Source organism: Triticum urartu, chromosome 6 (assembly GCF_003073215.2).
Source record: "Triticum urartu cultivar G1812 chromosome 6, Tu2.1, whole genome shotgun sequence".
In the NCBI taxonomy this organism is placed as follows: domain Eukaryota; kingdom Viridiplantae; phylum Streptophyta; class Magnoliopsida; order Poales; family Poaceae; genus Triticum; species Triticum urartu.
In genome coordinates, this window is record NC_053027.1 from 538,722,431 (window position 1) to 538,743,421 (window position 20,991).

The window sequence follows — 20,991 nt, forward strand, 5'->3', positions numbered from 1 at the left end:
CGCCTTTCGCAGGAGTAGACACGCTGGGCTTTAGCCGCCCGTGAGTCGGATCACGGGCCGCCCCTCGCTGTCCTGCAGGAGAGCCGACAAAAAAAACGACCAGCGATCTCTGAACCCCCGATTCCAGGAGCCACGAGACGGGCATTTTGTTTGAGGGGGTGGCATTGACTTTCTTCCAGTAAATTCGGTGATTTTTTTAACAGTGCCTCGCGGTAAATAATCAAAAAGCCTTGTCGAGGCCTCGAGGGGGTTTTATATGAGCTGCACCGCGCTTTCGTGGAACAACGTGACGGTTTTGACTGAACTCTTTACAGTTACAATTTTGCTAAGTCTCCGTCGACTTAAGACTTCATTATGTCTCAGTCGATGCTATATTACTTTGATTTTGCACGAAGATTCGTAAAAAAAATCCTTTTCATTTTTCGCACTTTTCTCCACAGAGGTCTCGTTCCACGAGAAGTAGGCCGACCAGAGGCATGTGGAGGAGGAAGTCATCGGCACAGGCATTGTGGCAGACGTGGACGCGCAGAAGGCGATGCTTCTATCCTGCGCTGCTGCCCGCCAAATCTGATGCGACCGATGGCGGCACCGTGTCCTGCAGGTGGAGAAAGAAGCCATGTTCGTGGAGATTGACGCAACGGAGGAGGGATTTGAGCAGGGCACCGGTGACGTCGACAGCTCCGCGTTGGACGCCCCCCGTCGCCACGACACGAAGCTACGTCCGTAATCGCCACCGACTGCGAGGAAAAGTAGACCCTGGGAGGCTACCGTCTTTTGGGTCCCAAGAAGGCCACAACCACTACCTTTTCGGCCCACAGACGATTACTGGCAAGTCACCGGCCTCAAAATGGGGATCAAGCCCCGGCCTCTACATCTAGTGATGCACTCAACCATATTATTAATGCAAAGTTCGAAGGTACAAGACAAACACAGCTGAGGCCAAATGCCTTCCGACTGTACCTCCCCTAGGCTACCACTAATCTTATGACCAAAGACAAAAACAAAGAGAAAATACGTAACTTCTGATCAAAGCCTTCAAGAAGGATTTCTCGCACGTGCCTAGATGATGACGAGTCCCGTCGGACGTGGAGCTCAGGATTCTCATCCCAAAAGACGAACCTCAAGCCACCACCTTCAACAAGGACACGACACAGAGAGTGCGCATGGACATTGCCGCAAATGCTTTTCATCAGAGTGTGTATACTCGATGTAGACGCTTCTACCATCATCACCTGTCCGGCACACGAATCATCGCTAACCAAATGCATCTAGAGGGGAAACTAGGAACTGGCGGCGCCCCAATACTGCCATGCCTCCAGCCGTTGTTGCACCACCTTCGATCTATCAACATGAGGCATGACTTCATCTATCAGGGGAGACGTCGTGTGCAACACTTGCCAGGACCAGGCATGCCTTGTTGCCCCGCATGAGGTGTCACGTAGTAGAAAGGTTCTTGATCACACGCAGTAGGTTGATCATCTAGACCTTACACGGTGTAGAAAGGTGTAGGTGGGTGCAACGTCTACTGAGGGAGTCATGGATTAGGGGGTGTCCGGATAGCCGGACTATACCTTCAGCCGGACTCCAGGACTATGAAGATACAAGATTGAAGACTTCGACCGTGTCCGGATGGGACTTTCCTTGGCGTGGAAGACAAGCTTGGCGATGCGGATAGTCAAGATCTCCTACCATTATAACCGACTTTGTGTAACCCTAACCCTCTCCGGTGTCTATATAAACCGGAGGGTTTTAGTTCGTAGGACAACTTCATCATACAACAATCATACCATAGGCTAGCTTCTAGGGTTTAGCCTCCTTGATCTCGTGGTAGATCTACTCTTGTACTACCCATATCATCAATATTAATCAAGCAGGACGTAGGGTTTTACCTCCATCAAGAGGGCCCGAACCTGGGTAAAACATCGTGTTCCTTGCCTCATGTTACCATCCGGCCTAGATGCACAGTTCGGGACCCCCTACCCGAGATCCGCCGGTTTTGACACCGACATTGGTGCTTTCATTGAGAGTTCCTCTGTGCCGTCGCAATCAGGAAGGATGCCTCTTCCCGTCTTTAAAGACGGCGCCGTTACTAAGGGAGCCTTGGCTGTCGGCCAAACTCTCCGGCTAGGCGGTTTTCTCATGACCACCTGTTCGGCCGTTGTGCCGACGGTGACCTCTCGGGTCATCAAAAGCAATCTTCATGTCAGCTCAGAACTCGTCGAGCAGTTAGATCCAATGGAGCTCTCTTCCGTAAACGAGCTCTTGGATCGCATCGCCGCCTTGGGGGTCACTACGGATTATGACCAGGTTAGGCTTAAACCCAATCTAAGAGAAATTAATTCTCCCCAAGTCACCCATCACGTTGCCATGGTAGAGGCACAGTGCGGCGACTCTTCATCTATCTTAAGGACTAGCTACGTCCGGATTCCCAATCCCTCCAAGCCGGATACCCGCGAAGGGGAGGATGTAACTCAAGACCTGAACTTAGAATTAGGCAACGGGCTAGATTCACCAGACAACATCCAAGAATCCAAACTTCAGAGTTCGTAAACTCCTTGGCCTCTGAGTCTTAGATTGGGTGAAGTTCCGGATTTAATTCCACCCACCCACCCGAACATAAGCGATCTATCCCAAATCAGGCAAAAGCCCGAAGAAACAGTACATCATTACTGGGCAAGGTTCCTCCTAGTTATGAACAGGATAAAGGACTGCCGCGAGGAAGACGCAATCTCAATCTTCTGCAATAATTGCATGGACAAGGGAATCCTCAACGCCACAGGTCGTCGTGATCTTACACGCTTCGCTGACTTGGCGACCATAGTACAAAAGTACTGTGCGATGGAAAGCGCCCGGAAAACCGAAACTAAATTTTGGAACAATCCGGCCCTGAATAGAAACCTCGTCCGAAATAAAAGGGTGCATCATCATCAGACACCCGGGTTAAAAACCAAAAAACCAAAACCCTCTACAGGGCATGGAACCGTACTGGAGGGATGGCTTAATGGACCCTGTAAAATTCATAGTATAGAGGACGCCACACCAACTCATAGCCTTAGAGCATGTTGGATACTCTGGCAGGTGGCCAAAAGGGGCGAAGATCTCCTAATTCCAGAGGCCGCAGAAAGCCACCTCAGGGACTCCAGTACAGTCTTAACAGTCTTCGAGACTTTCGCATCAAATAATATGCAAAAAAGAACACTCCGCAGCCTCGCCGAAGTCTATCAAGAAGCAACAATAAACCCATGGAGTGACACGGCTATTACTTTTAATGCCAGTGATGAACCTGAATTCCGAACAGCTCGAGCACCAGCCGCATTGGTACTCAGTCCTATAGTGGACGACTTTTGCCTCACCAAGGTACTCATGGACGGAGGCAGCGGATTGAACCTCATTTATGAGGAAACCCTTCAAAAAATGGAAATAGATTGGAACCGCATTGAGCGAAGCAGCACAACCTTTAGAGGAATAATCCCCAGTCGGGAAGCGCGCTGTACAGGAAAAATCACACTAGATGTGGTGTTCGGCACGCCGGATAATTATAGGTCCGAAGAGGTCACATTCCAAGTGGCCCCGTTCAGTAGCGGACACCACGCTCTGCTGGGGCGGGAAGCGTTTACAATCTTCCAAGCAATACCCCATTACGGGTACATGAAGCTCAAGATGCCCGGGCCGAACGGAATCATCACTCTCGCTAGTGATCTGGACATAGCACTCCGCGCCGAAAACAAGACAACCGCATTGGCCCTTGAGGCACTGTCCGAAGCCCTAGCGGCCGAGGAACTGACTACGCTGTGCTCCACGGTAAACAGGGACGATGTGATACTCGACAAAAGATCCAAGTCCGCCTCCTTTAAATAAGCGGATGAAATAGTCAAATTCCAGGTCCATCCAACGGAACCTAATAAAACAGCTTCCATCGGGGCACGATTAAACCCCGATGTAGACGCCGCACTGCGAGAATTCCTACGGGAGAACTGGGACATTTTTGCCTGGCACCCTTCAGACATGCCAAGAATCCCACGCAGGCTGGCCGAACACAGCTTAAATATCCTAAAAGGATTCAAACCTGTCAAACAAGCCCTTCGGCGTTTCTCTGAGCCCAAGAGACAGGCAATGTGAGAGGAGCTAGGCAAACTATTGGAGGTCGGATTCATCAGAGACATAAAACATCCGGACTGGCTAGCAAAGTTGGTGATGGTACCAAAGAAGGAAAAATCCTGGTGCCTGTGCGTTGACTTCAAAGACCTTAACAAGGCTTGCCCAAAAGATCCCTTCCCCCTCCCCCGCATCGATCAAATTATCGACGCCACTGCAGGACACGATTCATTGTGCTTCCTCGACGCATACTCCGGTTACCATCAAATCAAGATGGCTGAGTCAGACCAAGCTGCAACGGCATTCATCACCCCATACGGCCCATTCTGCTTCAACACAATGCCTTTCGGGCTCAAAAACGCCGGCGCAACATATCAGCGCATGATTCAGACATGTCTGGCAAACCAGATCGGCAAAACCGTAGAGGCATACGTGGATGATGTGGTCGTAAAAACAAGACATGTCGAATCTCTAGTAGACGACTTGAGGCTTACATTTGACAACCTCCGAGCATATGACATCAAGCTAAATCCGGAAAAATGCATTTTCGACGTTCCAGCCAGAAAGCTCTTGGGCTTCATTGTATCCGGTAGAGGAATCGAAGCAAATCCAGCCAAGATCCGAGCTTTGTCACAATTGGATATCCCAAAGGACCTCAAACAAATACAAAAATTAACCGGATGCGTGGCGGCTCTAAGCCGCTTTATCTCCCATTTGGGAGAAAAGGCGCTACCCCTCTATCGCCTCCTTCGGCGCACCGAACACTTCGAGTGGACGGATGCCGCCACGGCCGGACTCGAGGAAATAAAAGCCATATTGGCAACAAACCCTGTCCTGGCCGCGCCAAACATCGGCGAACCAATGCTATTGTACATTGCAGCAACCCATCAAGTTGTCAGCGCAGTACTCGTCGTCGAGCGAGAAACGGACGGACACAAATTCCCCCTTAAAAATCCGGTTTACTATGTGTCCACTGTCCTCACCCCATGCAAATCACGGTACCCACATTATCAAAAGATTGCATATGCGGTATTCATGGCATCTCGGAAGCTACGACACTACTTTCAAGAGTGTTCAATCACAGTAGCATCGGAAGTACCACTCAACGATATTATAAACAACTGCGACGCTACGGGCCGGATTGCCAAATGGGCCATTGAGCTCCTCCCGTTCAACATAACTTATAGGCCACGGCGAGCTATCAAGTCGCAAGTTTTGGCCGACTTCGTCGCAGAATGGACGGAGGCCGAACTCCCTAAAGAGTACGACACATATTCAAATTGGATCATGCACTTCGACGGTTCCAAAATGGTGGCCGGACTAGGGGCCGGCGTCGTTTTGACATCCCCCACAGGAGACACAGTTCAATATGTACTCCAGATTATGTACATAGACTCCAACAATGCAGCCGAATATGAGGCCCTTTTACATGGTCTCCGGATGGCAGTATCCATGAGCATTCAACGCCTAGAGGTGCGCGGGGATTCAAACCTTGCGATATCCCAAATAAATGGAGACTTCGATGCCAAGGATCCAAAAATGGCAGCTTACCGCAACGCCGTCCTCAAAATGTCAGCTCGGTTTGAGGGACTCGAATTTCATCATATAGCCCGAGAAAACAATCAGGCGGCAGACGTCCTGGCACGCATCGACGCAAAACGCGATGCGGTCCCCCCCAATATCTTCCTGGAAAGGCTATTCAAGCCATCCGTAGTATGGGAAGGGGAACATGGCAATATTAGCCCGGACCCAACCGCACTGTCCGACGCCGAACAATCTGACATAATCGGAGGCTCTGCCAATGAAATCACAACCTCAGCCCACGTACTAATGGCCGTTATCGCCCCGTGGACAGAACCATTCCTAGCCTACCTTACTAGGCAGGAACTCCCAGAGGACCAAAACGAGGCACGCTGTATAGTGCGGCGATCTAAAGCCTATAAAGTCCATGAGGGAGAACTTTATAAGAAAAGCACTACCGGAGTCCTTCAAAGGTGTATCTCCGAAGAGGAAGGGCGGAACCTGATGGCTGAAATTCATGCCGGACTCGGTGGCCATCATGCCGCAGCCCGGTCCCTTGTAAGCAAGGCTTTCGTACATGCTTTTATTGGCCAACGGCCTGGGCAGATGCACAGGACTTGGTCCAACATTGCGCCGGTTGCCAGCTCTTCGCAAATCAAAGCCACATGCCACCCACCGCCCTCCAAACTATCCCCATTATTTGGCCTTTCGCGGTCTGGGGGCTTGACATGGTTGGACCCCTTAAAGGGGGAACCCACAAGAAAAAATACTTACTGGTCATGGTGGATAAGTTCACCAAATGGATAGAAGCCAAGCCTGTTAAGACGGCCAAATCCGGACCGGTGATAGACTTCATATCCGGGGTCGTACACTGTTATGGCGTCCCCCATAGCATCATCACTGACAACGGCACGAACTTCATGGCCGATGAGGTAAAACTCTGGTGCAGCAAAATGGGCATCAAGCTCAATTATGCCTCAGTCTATCACCCACAAACCAACGGCCAAGTTGAGCAAGCAAACGGTCTTATAATGAGCGGCATTAAACCCAGATTAGTGCGTTCCTTAACGGAGTCTAACACGCACTGGGTAGAGGAGCTCGACTCCGTACTCTGGGGGCTGCGGACCACGCCGAATCGTAGTACCGAATATACACCCTTCTTTATGGTGTACGGCGCAGAGACAGTTTTGCCCTGTGACATAATTCATGACTCACCTCGAGTGCGCATGTACGAAGAAAGAGAAGCCGAGCTCGATCGGCAGGACAGTCTGGACACCCTGAAGGAGGAGTGCGACGTAGCAAAAGCCCGTTCCGCATTTTATCAGCAACAGGCTCGCAGATACCAAAGCAGAGAAGTACGGGCCAAAACTTATAATGTTGGTGAACTAGTTCTACACCTACCGGATAAGAAAAAGAACAAGCTCGAGCCCAAATGGGAAGGTCCCTTCATTATTGACCAAGTTCTGACCGGTGGAGTGTACCGACTGCGAGATGCATCGACTAATTGACTCGAGCCGAACCCATGGAATGCGGCCAGGCTCCGAAGATTCTACGCCTAGCGCCGGACTTTATGTTCGTCCCCTTCCTCTGTCCATTTTTTGCATATACATTATTTGTCTTGTTTTTCTTTCTTTCTTCTATTCTTTCTCTAGGCCTTCAAGGGCCAACTTGTGCCTCACTTGCACATTATAGATGCGCTATCCGCACTCATCATACCCAGGGGCTTCTTTCACAGAAGCTTAAATTATTTATCTGGGCCTCATGCCCCACACATGTTTTATACTTCCGCATGTACCTTTTTCGCCATTATATGCATCGATATGACTTAAGTTTTGACCAAGCTGGGTTGCCTGGCTCTTGTATTTATGCCCTACGTTCCCGTTAATTCGGCTAGGGCATAAGGGGAGCACCTCTGCGATTGTTACTGCCGGGTCAGCCGGATGTGTACCTCAGACTGGGTGAAGCCGAAAGCTAGCGTTCTTAAGGGAATATTCGGTCGGTGAACAAAAGATGATTTTTTACTTATTTTTCATATGTGCCCCCAGATGTTCTTTCCTGCGTTTCCTATCACAGTCCGGACATGCACTTTAGGGCATGCGTACCCAGGGAAAGGAACCCTTAACGGAACTATTCTCCCTAGAAGATGTTTCTTACTACCCATGTAATATAACATAACTAGTTGGGCACTTGTCTATTCAAGCACTAATGACCCCTACGCCTGGTCTCCACGCATACCCCAGTTCTTATATAACTGAGCGGGTATTCGGACACACTCCGGACTATCGGGTCCCGAGATTGAAGCGAAAAGGTCCGCCATGACAAATGATCTACAATCCGGCTAGAAGGCATTATACATGTCACTTTAATTACATAGTCATGCAGACTGACTAAATTCCTCTTCTATACCGTCCAACAGGCGGTCTAGCTTACAATCCTGTTGGGAATACTTTGCGGCTAATTCTACTTGCCCATAAACTAAGCTAACATGGATCTCTTTCCCGTCGGGCCCCACAGGTCCGACTTCGGCCATGTGATTTGGGTCAGCCTTGGTATACCACGTCTTCACCATGGCCCAGGCTTCCCTGGCACCTTGACGGCAGGCCGATATCTTCCATAATCGGAAGCGCTGCCGTGCTCCTTTGAGCTTCTCCGTAAGCTCTGCAACGCCTTCTGGCAAGGAGACGGAGGGCCATAAGGCCTGGGCAATACCTTGCATCACCTGCCAAACTTGTTCGTGCAGTTGCGAGGGCTCGGATAGAAGATCACCCGCAGACCCGGGCATTTCCTCCGCGGGACGACCTGTTAGCATACCTACAGACATAACGCTGTTAGTCGACTTCTTCGCCGAACTCCTTCCAAAGGATTCGTTCAAGCACTTACTGAAAATGCCGCGTCGAAGCCGCTTATTCTCCTTCCCGGAGTCGGCAAGCTGGGCTCAAACGTCTTTTAGTTCCATGCTCAGCTTGGTATTGGCGTCTTGGAGATCGTTTTTCTCCCGCCTCACCTGAGTCAGCACGTGATCGCCAGCTTGTAGCTGTCGCACAACGTGTTGGTTCTTCGGATTTCCTCCGGATTCATCTGCAACATCTATTGTTAGATCTGCAGCCACGCCGCACACTATATGGTAACCATCATTCTTTAAAGTGAATATTACCAGCGGGAGACTTTTTCGGTTCCTGCAATGCGGCAACAGCGGCCCGCAGTTGGGTCTTGCATTCCTCCAGCTCCTGTGACAGCCTAGTATTCTTCTCTGTAAGAACCTGCACAATAAATATGATCCTTAAATCAGTTGTGCTAACTGTTTCAAGTCTCAGGGGCTACTGATACATATAAATCGTCAGATTTACTCACCCGTACATCCTTTACATACTGATCCGTGGCTCTGGCTAGACCATCTTGAGCAGCACGGAGGTACGCCTCTCCAGAATTGAAGGCATCAAATGCCTCTGGTGAGAAACAAGCGTCATGGAGTACGGCCCACCGGCGCCTATGATTCATGGCGCTTTCCACTTCTGAGTTTGTAGCGTATAATCTATCTGCATCCTCTGTAGGGGGATTATCCAGCGCCTGCCCCATATCGGCTTCTGCCTCTATGTCCGGTCCTGGTGCCCGACTGGTGGAAGCGTGATTGGCAACATCATCGGACATGTTCCGGCGAGCGTTTTTTCTGTTAAAGAAACACGAACGTCATTACATTTCGAGAAAGACAACAACCACGGAGCGGGGGTTTTGTTATACCTTTGCGTCGGCGTCTCCGTCCTGACCGCCTTCCTTTTTGACCTACCCGGCCTCGGTGCCTCTTGTTGGCAAGTTGTTGCGGGTTCGGCAGGGCGTCCCGAATGCCTTCCCTGTAAAAATGCCATATGTATATGGTGGGTGAAGTGTCTAAAAGGGGATGCTAGTTTTTGGAGTTGGGATTTTTGGTTTTTCTTACGTGCGATGCAGGGAGCAGTCCGGGATAGTCTACCATAATGGCCACCATGGCATCATCGCAGCTTAACTAATAGAACTGCCGGTCTATCAGCTCCATGAATATAACTGGATCTTCTTCAAGTCCGGAGTCAAGGGCCCGGTCGGGGTCCTCTGGTTGTGGAGAAGGGCTACTGACCTCCTTTATGGCTTTTCACAGTTCCTGCCGCAAAGTGGCAAGGTGAATATTTACGACAAAGAATGCGGGAAAATGGGAGTGAGGAGATATAACTTACCCAGCTTGGGGGATTGTACATGGAGAATCCATCCCATGGCTTGATGCGGATGAACTCCTCTTCCTCTCCCTTGAACAATTCGGACATAATTTTTGCTAAAGCGGCAGCATTTTCCGGACCCTTATGCCCGCAACGGGTGGCGTCATCCGCCCCGTTAAAACACCACAAGGGGTGCCCACGATATTGAAGTGGTTGCACTCCCCGCATTATGCAAATCGACATAACTTCGATTATTGTCAATCCTGATTGAGCCAGTGTTTTAATTCGGTTCATCAGGTAGAGAACTTCTCCATTATCTTCCACCTGGGGGCTCTGTGGATGCCAACTTTGGCGTTTCTTCAGAGGAGCATTGCTGAACTCAGGAAGACCCCGCCGAACAGGGTCCGGAAGGGGAACGTCCTCCATGTAAAACCATTCCGAAGGCCAGTCTTCGGACGACTTCTTTGGGGTACCGGACAGGTATCCGGTATCGGTGATGCGCCATATTTCGGCTCCGCCCACTTGATAAAGTGACCCCCTCTGTGTGCGGGGGACGAGGCAAAATAGCCTTTTCCACAGCTCGAAGTGAGCCTCGCAGCCCAGGAACAACTCGCAGAGAGCAACATAGCCGGCGATGTGAAGAATGGAGGCAGGGGTAAAATTGTGTAATTGGAGGCCGTAGAACTCCAGGAGCCCGCGGAGGAACGGATGAATCGGAAATCCGAGTCCCTTCAATAGATAGGGGACAAGGCATACCCGCTCCCCCGTAGAGGGGCTGGGGAAGCTCTCCGCTTGCTCCCCGCCATTGTAGGTGGCGAGCCTGGCTCGGACGGGCACCATACACGCCGGAGGGAGAAATCCCTTAGTCTGCAGTTCGACTAATCGACTGTGTGGGACTGAACACCTCTCCCAATCACTGGGCTTAGGGCTACGGGGGCGAGAGGAGGAGCTGCAGAAGTCGGCCATGCTGGAATGGATCTTTCCAAAACGCGCTCTGATGGATTCTCGCTGGGGGGAGGATGGTATGGATCGGATCTAAGAATCCCCATCCCTTTAATAAACAATTTATTTATCTGGCTAGGGGGCGAATGTAAAAACGCCCTGGCGCCTCGTATCCATTCGACGCGTGGGAGATAGCCCTCATGGGGCACAGAAGCCAAGAGGTTCAACATTTATGAGGCCGGACACTGCTTACAAACACTCGAAAATTGGAGAAGAACCGCCTTGCAATGCCGAAGACAACACTGCGCACCGGACTCATCGTCATTGAAGCCTAGTTCAGGGGCTACTAAGGGAGTCCGGGATTACGGGTCTCCGGACAGCCGGACTATATCCTTTGGCCGGACTGTTGGACTATGAAGATACAAGATTGAAGACTCCGTCTCGTGTCCGGATGGGACTCTACTTGGCGTGGAAGGCAAGCCAGGCAATACGGATATGTATATCTCCTCCTTTGTAACCGACCTTGTGTAACCCTAGCCCCCTCCGGTGTCTATATAAACCGGAGGGTTTTAGTCCGTAGGACAACATACAATCATACCATAGGCTAGCTTCTAGGGTTTAGCCTCTCCGATCTCGTGGTAGATCAACTCTTGTAATACCCATATCATCAAGAATAAATCAAGCAGGACGTAGGGTTTTACCTCCATCAAGAGGACCCGAACCTGGGTAAAACATCGTGTCCCCTGCCTCCTGTTACCATCCGCCTTAGACGCACAGTTCGGGACCCCCTACCCGAGATCCACCGGTTTTGACACCGACACTTACTATTCATTTCATTGAGCCATTCTTTTTGAGCTTTAAGTACTTGTTCTACTTGAGTGGTAACCATAGAAGCATGTTTGCTAACAAGTTTAAGTTCACCTCTAATATTAGTCATATAATCATCCAAGTATTTAATCATATCAGCATCTTGTTTTAATTGTCTACCAAAATAAGCATTGAAGTCTTCTTGCTTAAACATAAAATTATCGAACTCATCCAAGCACTGACTAGCAATTTTAGTAGGAGGGATTTCAGCTTTATCATATCTATAGAGAGAATTTACTTTTACTACCTGTGTCGGGTTATCGACACTACAACAGGAAAGAGCTTTTGTAACACGGTGTTATGTTACTACAGGCCCAAAACAGTGTTACTAGCCAAGTAGTAACACATTTTGAAATGTGTTCCATTAGACCGTGTTACTAAGAGGTGTCCGTGTCACATATAGTGGGTGTTACAATAGATTAAAAATTGTGTTACATTTATGTTATAGTAACATGCATATCATGTGTTACCAAACGTGCGGTAACACATTTTTGCAACTATAGTAACACCCTATTAACATATTTTTGTAGATATAGAACATTGTGGTAACATGTTTTTGTAACTGTAGTAACACAACTTGTAACACAATATCAAAATATCATAACACTATAATCTATAGTTGTCAATCACCTAGTAACATATCTATAGCTATAGTAACACCATCAGTAACACTACTATATTAGTATGGTGACATAATTAATGTATTTCTTTTTTAATTATTAACCACAAAATTAGGTACCCATTTATTTAATATAGATTTATTTAATATAAAATCAATGCAATTGCTCAAATAGGTAATTATTATTATTATTTATTATGTTGCTTGGCACCATAAAAAGATAGAGAAATTGAAGGATAACACATACACAAATTAAAAATATTAATATATTTATTATATAGAAGAGTGTAGGATACATATGCATTACAATAAACAAATACCAATATTATTGGTGCAACAGAATATCATCCATATCAATTTGACTATAGAGAACACGACTATGTAGAATATTACACCATAGCAGATGCATCAATTCGACCAAAGAAAAAGATCTTGGGAATCATATTACATTTTTCAATCTATCAATGTAAACTACAGGTATTGCTAAGTAAATCTTCTTTGCTGCTTGATCCAGCCAAAGAATTCAGCTGCAACTCAATTATCCTTCTTTTGAATCTGTAAAAGAAAATTAAACCTTACAGTTATGTGATTAAATGTATAAAAATATAAATTCGAAGTATGAAAGAAAAAAATACTTTAACTTACAAAAGCTCAAGGCCATGCACTTAAGTATCCTGAAGCAAAAGCATCACCAATTCTCCGCAATCAGAAACTCCCCTTGCTAACTCCTCATTATCCAGAATAGGTTCATCCATGGCAAAGTTATAAAGAATATAAACATTCTATATGAATTATCAATGAGCGCGTCCATATGACTACATAAACATATACCTGGAAACCAGTAGCCAGCATTACAATGCCTTTAAGCAACATGGAACTGTTATTCATAAACCCTTGAGGCATCGACACTAACCGAGCTCCCCGCAAACATTCTGTAAGAGTAGAATGATAAATAACTCGACATAGAAATAGATGTACAGCCACACGCTACAAACTATAAGCATGCAGTATAAACAAATATTCAACAGATTTGGAATTTAATGTATAACCTATTTTGCACATAATGTAAGGACAGGTACTTGGTAAAAGGTCATGGTATCTTACATTTACCTAAATAACAAAGTAACCAGGATGGGTACTTGGTAAGCGGTGATGCTATCACCCATTGGATTACTAAAAAGCACGGACACGGGGATGGAAGGACGGGGATACGCATACGGGGATACGGGATACGACATTTTCCAAAAACAGCCATTCGGGGATACGGTGAGTATATATAAAATAAAATAAAAATATGACATATAATATAGAATTAAGACAGAAAATTAAAGAAAAAAAGTTGAGAATAGAGAATACTGCCCCATTTGGTGGCTCTTTTATCAAGTGCTTGATTGATCCTCGTCATTGCAAGTTGCATCTTGTATAACACATCAAACAGCAAAGAAGATTAGAAAAATAGAAGAAATAACCAGAAGACAATATGAACACATCAAAAGAGTAAAGACTTTTGTTTTGCTCACCCAATTTGCAATGCCATTTGGCTCCCAATTGCAGCACCAGAACCCGGACGCCCTTCACTCTCACCCACGGATGATTGGCTACCGGCTGTGCCACTCGCAGATGCCATGGTTTGGTACCTATCAGGCCAACAACAAGCAATCAATTCCTATCAAGAACAGCAGCAACCAGCAACCAGCAGCACAAGCAAAGAGCAGAAAGCAGCAAGCATCAGATCCAATAACTTAGTGCAAGCAAACAGCAGTAGAGCACCAAGCAGCAAGCATCTGAAGATTAAAAGTGGAAGAGGTTGAAGAAGAATGAGGAGAGGATGCAGCTGGGTTACCTGCGGCTGCGAGGAGAGGTTGCTGCTGCTGCTGCTGGTGCTAGAGGGGACGGTCGCCGGTCGAATCCAGGCGCGCCGGCGGCGGTGGCGGCGAGTCCAGGCGGTGGGGGCGAGTCCAGGAGGTGGCGGCGCCATCTGTGCGACCTGGGAGGCAGGGAGGGAGAGCCTCTTCATTATGTCGTGACCCTGCAAGATGGGCCAGGCCGTATCCCTAACGTGTCCCCGCGTATCCCAGCGTATCCCAGTGTATCCCAATTGTTTTTTCTTTTTTTTAATTCGAATTTCGGGGATACTCCAAAATTCGCGTATCCGGGCGTATCCTGCCGTATCCCCGTATCCCGGCGTATCAGGACGGCAGTTCGGCGATTCCTGGCGTGTCCGTGCTTTTTAGTTGGATTATATCGAACTAGCAGATGAGATTGAGATACGAGAAATATAAGAATTAATGTGGAAATGGACAGACAAGCATCTGCTGTATTTTCAAAGTGATAATTGGGATATACTACACCAATGATCTTACATCTACTGTTGTACGGCCTGCAGAACCCTTACCAGGAAAAGCACTATGTAATACACCTAAATTCCTTGTCAGTAAAGTAGATATGCATATTGTTGTACGGCCTGCAGAACCCTTACCAGAAAAAGCACTATGTATTACGCCTAAATTCCCTGTCAGTAAAGTAGATATCCATAGTGCTCTACACAATCTCTGTTATGTGATCTGGGACACCATCTTCTCCAACATTACCTCTGCATTAATCCATGGAATGACATGAGCACATAAGTATATTGAGTAGAAGAGTAAACTCATCAAAGGAACTCAAAGTAATGATACAAACTTTCTACAAGATACTTATGTTCCTGAAAGGTATGCACCGGGCTAGCCTGAATCTGTGATACTTGCCTACTTGAAAGATATGTGCTGGCTACGCTGAATCTGTGATACTTACTTTCCTGAAATATATGTGCTAGGCTAGACCGAATCTGTACCAGATTATTATCACTAGACGATCTAGAAATACACATATATACAACATTGATTGCGCTAAATCAATTGCATGCCCAATTAATTTAATTCTGAAATTGCTAATTGACTGGGAACAACAAGCAGACAAGCAACAATTATTCGTGGGTATTGGGTAGAAAGCAGCAACAGCGCAAGTATTCAGTCAAGTGAGCAGCCTGACACAAGATCTGTGAGCCAGCCACAACAGATTCCACAAAAGCATGCACCCACTGTTTGATGTTCCAGGAGATGTCACAGTATTCAGTCAGCTATCTTCAGGTAATGACAATGTCCACCGCAGGCCTTTCGGGCTTTTGACATTATTCAATCGGTCCTGCTTAACATGGATAAGTACTAGTGTTACTAACAGAACAATAAGTTGAGAAATGCATCGCTAGCTCATGCATGTGAATCCTAATTCTAAGTTGTGTCACTGGAAAGTCTGGCCAGGTGAGGTGCATGCCTGCCTGTACATACACTGATCATGAATGGCATGCAGAACCTAGAAACAGATTTCCACTAGGCGTCGAGATAGCAACGACAGTGTATCTTACGCCTTACGCCCTAAATTAGCTGCCATCGTAGTTAGCTGCCAATATTCAAATCATGTGTTCCTGGTTAGATAATCAGGCGCCTGTTTACAGAACAGGGCGTCTTATAAGTACAGGGCACCTAAAACCAGATGAACAGAATCTAATTCATCAGTATAAGCACTTGTTTACGAAACATGGCATCTTTAAAATTTATAGAATAATTCCACTTGATCCAGTGCATACAATATTATTGTGATGCGGTCCACTAAGGGTGTGTTTGGTTGGGGAACCAAGTGAAATGTAATGGCATGGTTCCATTCTATTAGAATGGGTCCATTCCGTTCGTGACATTTCAGTGTTTGGTTGATGAGATGGAATGGAATGATGACACTGTAACTTTACATGTTCAATAAAAAATCATATGGCATTTCAACTATATTTGTACCATAAATAGTTTATAAATCCATCGTATAACAGGCTGGCCCATAACTCAAAAAAACATATATTTCAATCCGTATATTCTCAGACATTTACAGTGATTGAATATGAACAAAACACTGCATTTTCTCGAACAAGAACTTGCTCCTGCTAGCGAACCGAAGATTGCATCCAGGCCAGGTCGCCGTCGCCCCCAGCTAGCAAGGTCGCTGCTGCCCTCTCCGTCGCCCCCATAGCCGCTAGTCAGGTCGTTGCAGCCCTCCGTCGCGCCATAGCCCCTGGTCAGGTCGTTGCAGCACCCTCCGCCGCCCCTCTCATAGGTCTGGTCGCTGCTGCCCCTGCCATAGGTCAGGTCGTTGCCGCATGCAGAGCCCGCGAGATCCAGCGGCGCCGCTTTTCTCCTTCCGTCAGATCTGTGGTGCGCCGCCAGCAGGGATTGAGGATAGTGACGACCTCTACCACCGGTCTGAGGGGGAGACGAGAGTGAAGAACCGGCGAGAGGGAGGGAGGAGGAGCGATGGCTGCAAGGGAGAGGATCGGGATGGCGCGTCGGAAGGGAGACGGAGCGACGACAGCCGGAAAAGATGGATGGGAGGCCGAGGCTGTCGGGAGGGAGGAGGGAATGAGAGGCCGTTCTGCGTGGTTCCTTCAAATCGGAGGTATGAGTGCGTTCCGTATATAGGTGGAATATTCCGTTTTTGAGGAAGAGTGGGTTCCGGTACTTAGGGCATCTCTAGCTGTTGGCCCTCCAGGGGCGTCTAAAAGCGCTGCCTGTGGATGAGCCGATGTAAAAAATGGCCCTGAGGGCAAAAGGGTCCCCAGCTGTTGGCCCCCAGGGCCGCCCTCAGGCGCGTATTTAAAAAAAAGGACCGTTCGGCGAAGTTATGATAAAAACTAGTTAAATTTCGGCCAAACATGACAAATTTCGGTGAAATTCGCGCATTTTCATTACATTAACCTAATCTAAAAAAGAAAAGGGCTGAAGTCGTCGCCGCCATCGTCGTCGTCGGCCTTCTCCTCCTTGACGCGGGCGCCCCTGCTGGACCCCTGCCCGGCGTCACCATGGCGGACTGGCGGCGGCGCGTCGTCGTCGTCGTCGTTGTCGCATAAGACGACGACCCCGTCTTCAACGCGGCCGTGTCGGCGCTCCTCGAAGCGGCGCAGGGCGGCGCGCTGGCGTTCCTTCTCCTTCTCCCGGCGCGCCTTCTCCATCGCAATGGAGTCCTGGCGCGCCCATTCTAGGGCCGCGTCGTCGTCGTCGAACTCCGCCTCCACCGGCGCTAGCCCCGGCTCCGTCTTCACCGGTGCCAGCCCCGGCTCCATCTTCGGCTTGATGAAGCGCGGAGGAGCCGACGAGGAGGGGCGCGCTGGCCGCCCTCGTTGATGACGATGCCGACGCTGCAAGTGCGCCGACCGATTGGCGTCTCCGTCACGGGTTCGACCTTGACACCGAGAAGCGCCGGAGAACCGGAGGAGTGGGAAGATGAGCGAGAGGAGGAAGACGAGGAGGAGGCAAACCTCCTTGGCGCCCATGCGCGTCGGTGTTGCGACGGGGCGGCCCTTGTCATAGGATAGGTCAACGGCGGGTTGTTGCTGCCGTCGAGGTGCGTCAGCACGCCCTCCAGCGTGCGGCCCGGGACGCCCCACCACAGGTGGCGCCCCACTCTGTTCTTCACGCCGTCGACCACCGGTGCGTCGTTGGTGGAGGCCAGGCGCTGCTGCTGGCGGCGCTGGAAGTACGCCGCCCAAGCCGCGTGATTGCCGGCGGCGTACTGGGGGAGGGAGCGCTCGTCGTCGGTCAGGGAGGCGTGCGCGACCTCGACCTCCTCGGCGAAGTACGTGGACTTCGCCACGGCGTCGGGTAACGGGGGAACGGGCACTCCCCCGTTGCTGAGCCGCCACCCCGTCGGTCCGGCGCGCATGTCCGGCGACGCCGGGATGTTCGCCTGGAACAGGAGCCAGGACTCCTATTCGCGGAGCGAACGGCGGCCGAAGCCGTTCGCTGCCGCCTCGTCTCCGGGGAAGCGCTCTGCCATGGCGACGGGCTCGGCGGTGGTAGAGAGGGAGAGAGGGGCTGCCGGTGGCGCTCGGGAGAGGAAGACGGAGACGGGGAGAGAGGAGCTGGGCGGCGGCGAGGGACGAGTCTGGTGTGGGCACTGGCGAGAACCGCCGGCTTTTATAGCCGCTCCGCGCCCGTGTGTACGCGTGCGAGGGAGGGGAAGCGTCAGCGCGCCGTACCGAGACGCGCCGCCCGTGAGGAATTAATGGCAGCCTTGCTATTGATTCCCCGTGGGAACCGAGGCAGTTGGGGGGGAGACGAGCCGCCGTGTCTCTGACGCGGCTAGCCCGCGGCTTTTTCGCCTGCTGCTGGAAGAGAGGATGCTGGAGACAGAGGTCGCCAGTCCAGTCCAGGAGGCGGAGGTGGTGTCGAGTCCAGCGGCAGTGACGACATTGAGCCCAGGCGGCGGCGGCGGCGGAGATCTAGGAAGAGGCAGCGCGTTCGCTGCTGCTGGAAGCACCTCCGTTTTCTATATGGGCCGAGGCTATTTATGGGCCGAGCCGTATCCCTAGCCTATCACGCACGTATGCCAGCCGTGTCCTCGTTTCACCTAAAAAAACATGCATTTCTCCAAAAAAAAACATGTCGTGTCCTTGTGTTTTTTGTTTTTTTTTTAATTCAAAAAACATGGGATACTATAGGACACGCCTGTGACGACGTATCATGGTGTGTCGCTGTATCCCACCTATCAGGACGGCGAGATGGCAATTTTTGCCGTATCAATGCTTTCGTGACACGCAACATCAAAAACTGCAGCGGACAACAAAAAAAGGGTGCATTTCCTACAAAAAGAAATATATGGGTGCAGCGTAATGGTGTGGCCTACCACAATGGAGGAGGAGGACGTGGAGTTGCCGGTGGTGGTGTTGTGTACCAGTCTGAGAGGGTGACGGGGTGGTCATCGTCGGGTAGTAGTAGAAGAACTTGCCATTGATGTTCTCCTTCATGCGCAAGATACGGTCGAGGACGAGGTCATTAGAGGCGGCGTTGGGTGAATGGAAGGTGGAGGAAGAGGAGGTGCGGCAAGGAAGCCCTCTCCCATATATAGGTACTCTCTGGCGTTGTGGCCATGACTAGGAGAGTCAGTGGTTGATGGAGGCTAGCCTACTAGCAATGACGATGATCACGACACCACAGTGGCACCACAACGCATGATCATGGTGCGAATCCTAGCAGGAACCCAATGGACCGAAACTACGCCTCCACGTGCACGCCGACATCAGCAAGGTTTTCCTCCCCGACGACACAAGGCGACGCGGTGAAGGAGAATGTGAAGTGGGGATAGGCCAATTGGATTATGGATTGGACTTTATTTCATTTTTATTTAGTTTATATTGCTAACAAATATATTTAGTTAGAACTTATGCTTTTGGAAATGCCCTCAAGATTATCTTAAATAAAAATGTCACCAAGATCGAGGTTGTTTGTATGGTCAATAGGAATCTTTTCTATCATTTCAATCAAATTTAGTATGCAAATTATACAATACAATTACAAAATTAGCGGTATACACACACACACACACACACACACACACACATATATATATAGCTTTGAATTACTTGTAAATACTAAGAACGTGTATGTACTCATGAATAGTGTACAACATGCAAGTGTGAGCACCCCTCCCATCGTGTGATCTAATCAAGCTAGTCATGACCAAAACTAGTTACCTTATTAGTCCATACTAATTGTTTACATTTCTATGAGTAAGGGTACCTATCTATGCGAGAGATTCATCAATTATGAAAGATAGGTTTCTCATAATTGAAGAATCATCTGATCGTAACGCATCCCCCCATAAATAGCTATGAAACTACCAAGCATTGCCTCTATATAAGAGAACGCACGGAGGCTCCGTCAAAGCGGGGACATTCTAGAGAATCTATGCTCGTACTCTAGCTCAAAGTAGATCCACGCAACATTATTTATAACCCTCGTCAAATGGTAGGACCAGGGGCTACTGACGGTGTCACGGGAAACCGGGTGCCCCGAGCACACTATAATTGTGTACCCTAGCATGCATTGGATCAAACCATAAGTTTACTTGTAATGTGGTATGGTAATGTGGATTTACTATAGGTGTGAGATTATGATCTACTAATTGATATAAAAAAATATTAAGGTTGAAGACGACTAGCCAGAACCATATGCGCCCTTGGTATGCTATCCCGGCAGCCAAATGGAGCATGCTTCTCTGCCCCGGGACAGTTAGCGGCACCTAGAACATCGGTGAAGGTTGTACTAACAATAGATGATTGTGAACATTGGTAGCGATGGTCGGAGTAGACCCTGACGAAACTATTATAGATGGTCTCGTCATTGTTGTGTCGACATATATAGCTCTCACCGGGATGGACACATATCATGAAATTCCCAAGAAACCACACCAACTTCCAACAAAAGGAACCAATTTTGTTGTGCGTGAAGAACTGCTTAGTGGCATAGGATCGAATAATGAACATCTAAAGAAACCTTCAAAACCCTTGGAACGACAGATGCGAAAGGTTTTCACATCGGTCTAGTCTCCTCCTTTGCTTGCACCTCCATGACGATAGAGAAAAAGGGAGACGAGGCCAGCTACACCCATAGTTTAAGAAATCGACCATACCAGTAGTCGGATCTAAAATAGAATGTTGGGACCAACATCTCTCCATGAGGGACTGCCAGTGAGGCCCTTTCACGAGACATGCGATGCGTATGATGGACAAAGACAAGATGACCAATTTCGTGAACACAAACCTTAGTACATTGGAACACGATCCAAGGTCCCAAGAGGTAGACGATTGACCTTGCATCGACCGACCACCCCTGGCGACGGCCTTGATTAAATGCTCTAAACCATCAATCATCAATGCTACTAAACCAGGAAAAACTAGTGACG

The 20,991-nt window shown here is 48.8% G+C and overlaps 1 long non-coding RNA gene across 2 annotated transcripts; it reads right to left on the bottom strand.

The window, feature by feature from the left end:
* Positions 1-12,537: 12,537 nt before the first annotated feature.
* Positions 12,538-14,295, bottom strand: LOC125512761. Of its 2 annotated transcripts, XR_007285529.1 has the most exons (5): positions 14,072-14,294; positions 13,749-13,865; positions 13,339-13,645; positions 12,874-13,160; positions 12,538-12,783 (listed from the first exon to the last, which is right to left on the bottom strand). It is a non-coding gene; the product is annotated as an uncharacterized LOC125512761 (long non-coding RNA). The 2 variants fall into 2 exon arrangements; XR_007285528.1 differs by having other exon boundaries at positions 12,874-13,645; positions 14,072-14,295.
* Between the last annotated feature and the right edge of the window lie 6,696 nt (positions 14,296-20,991).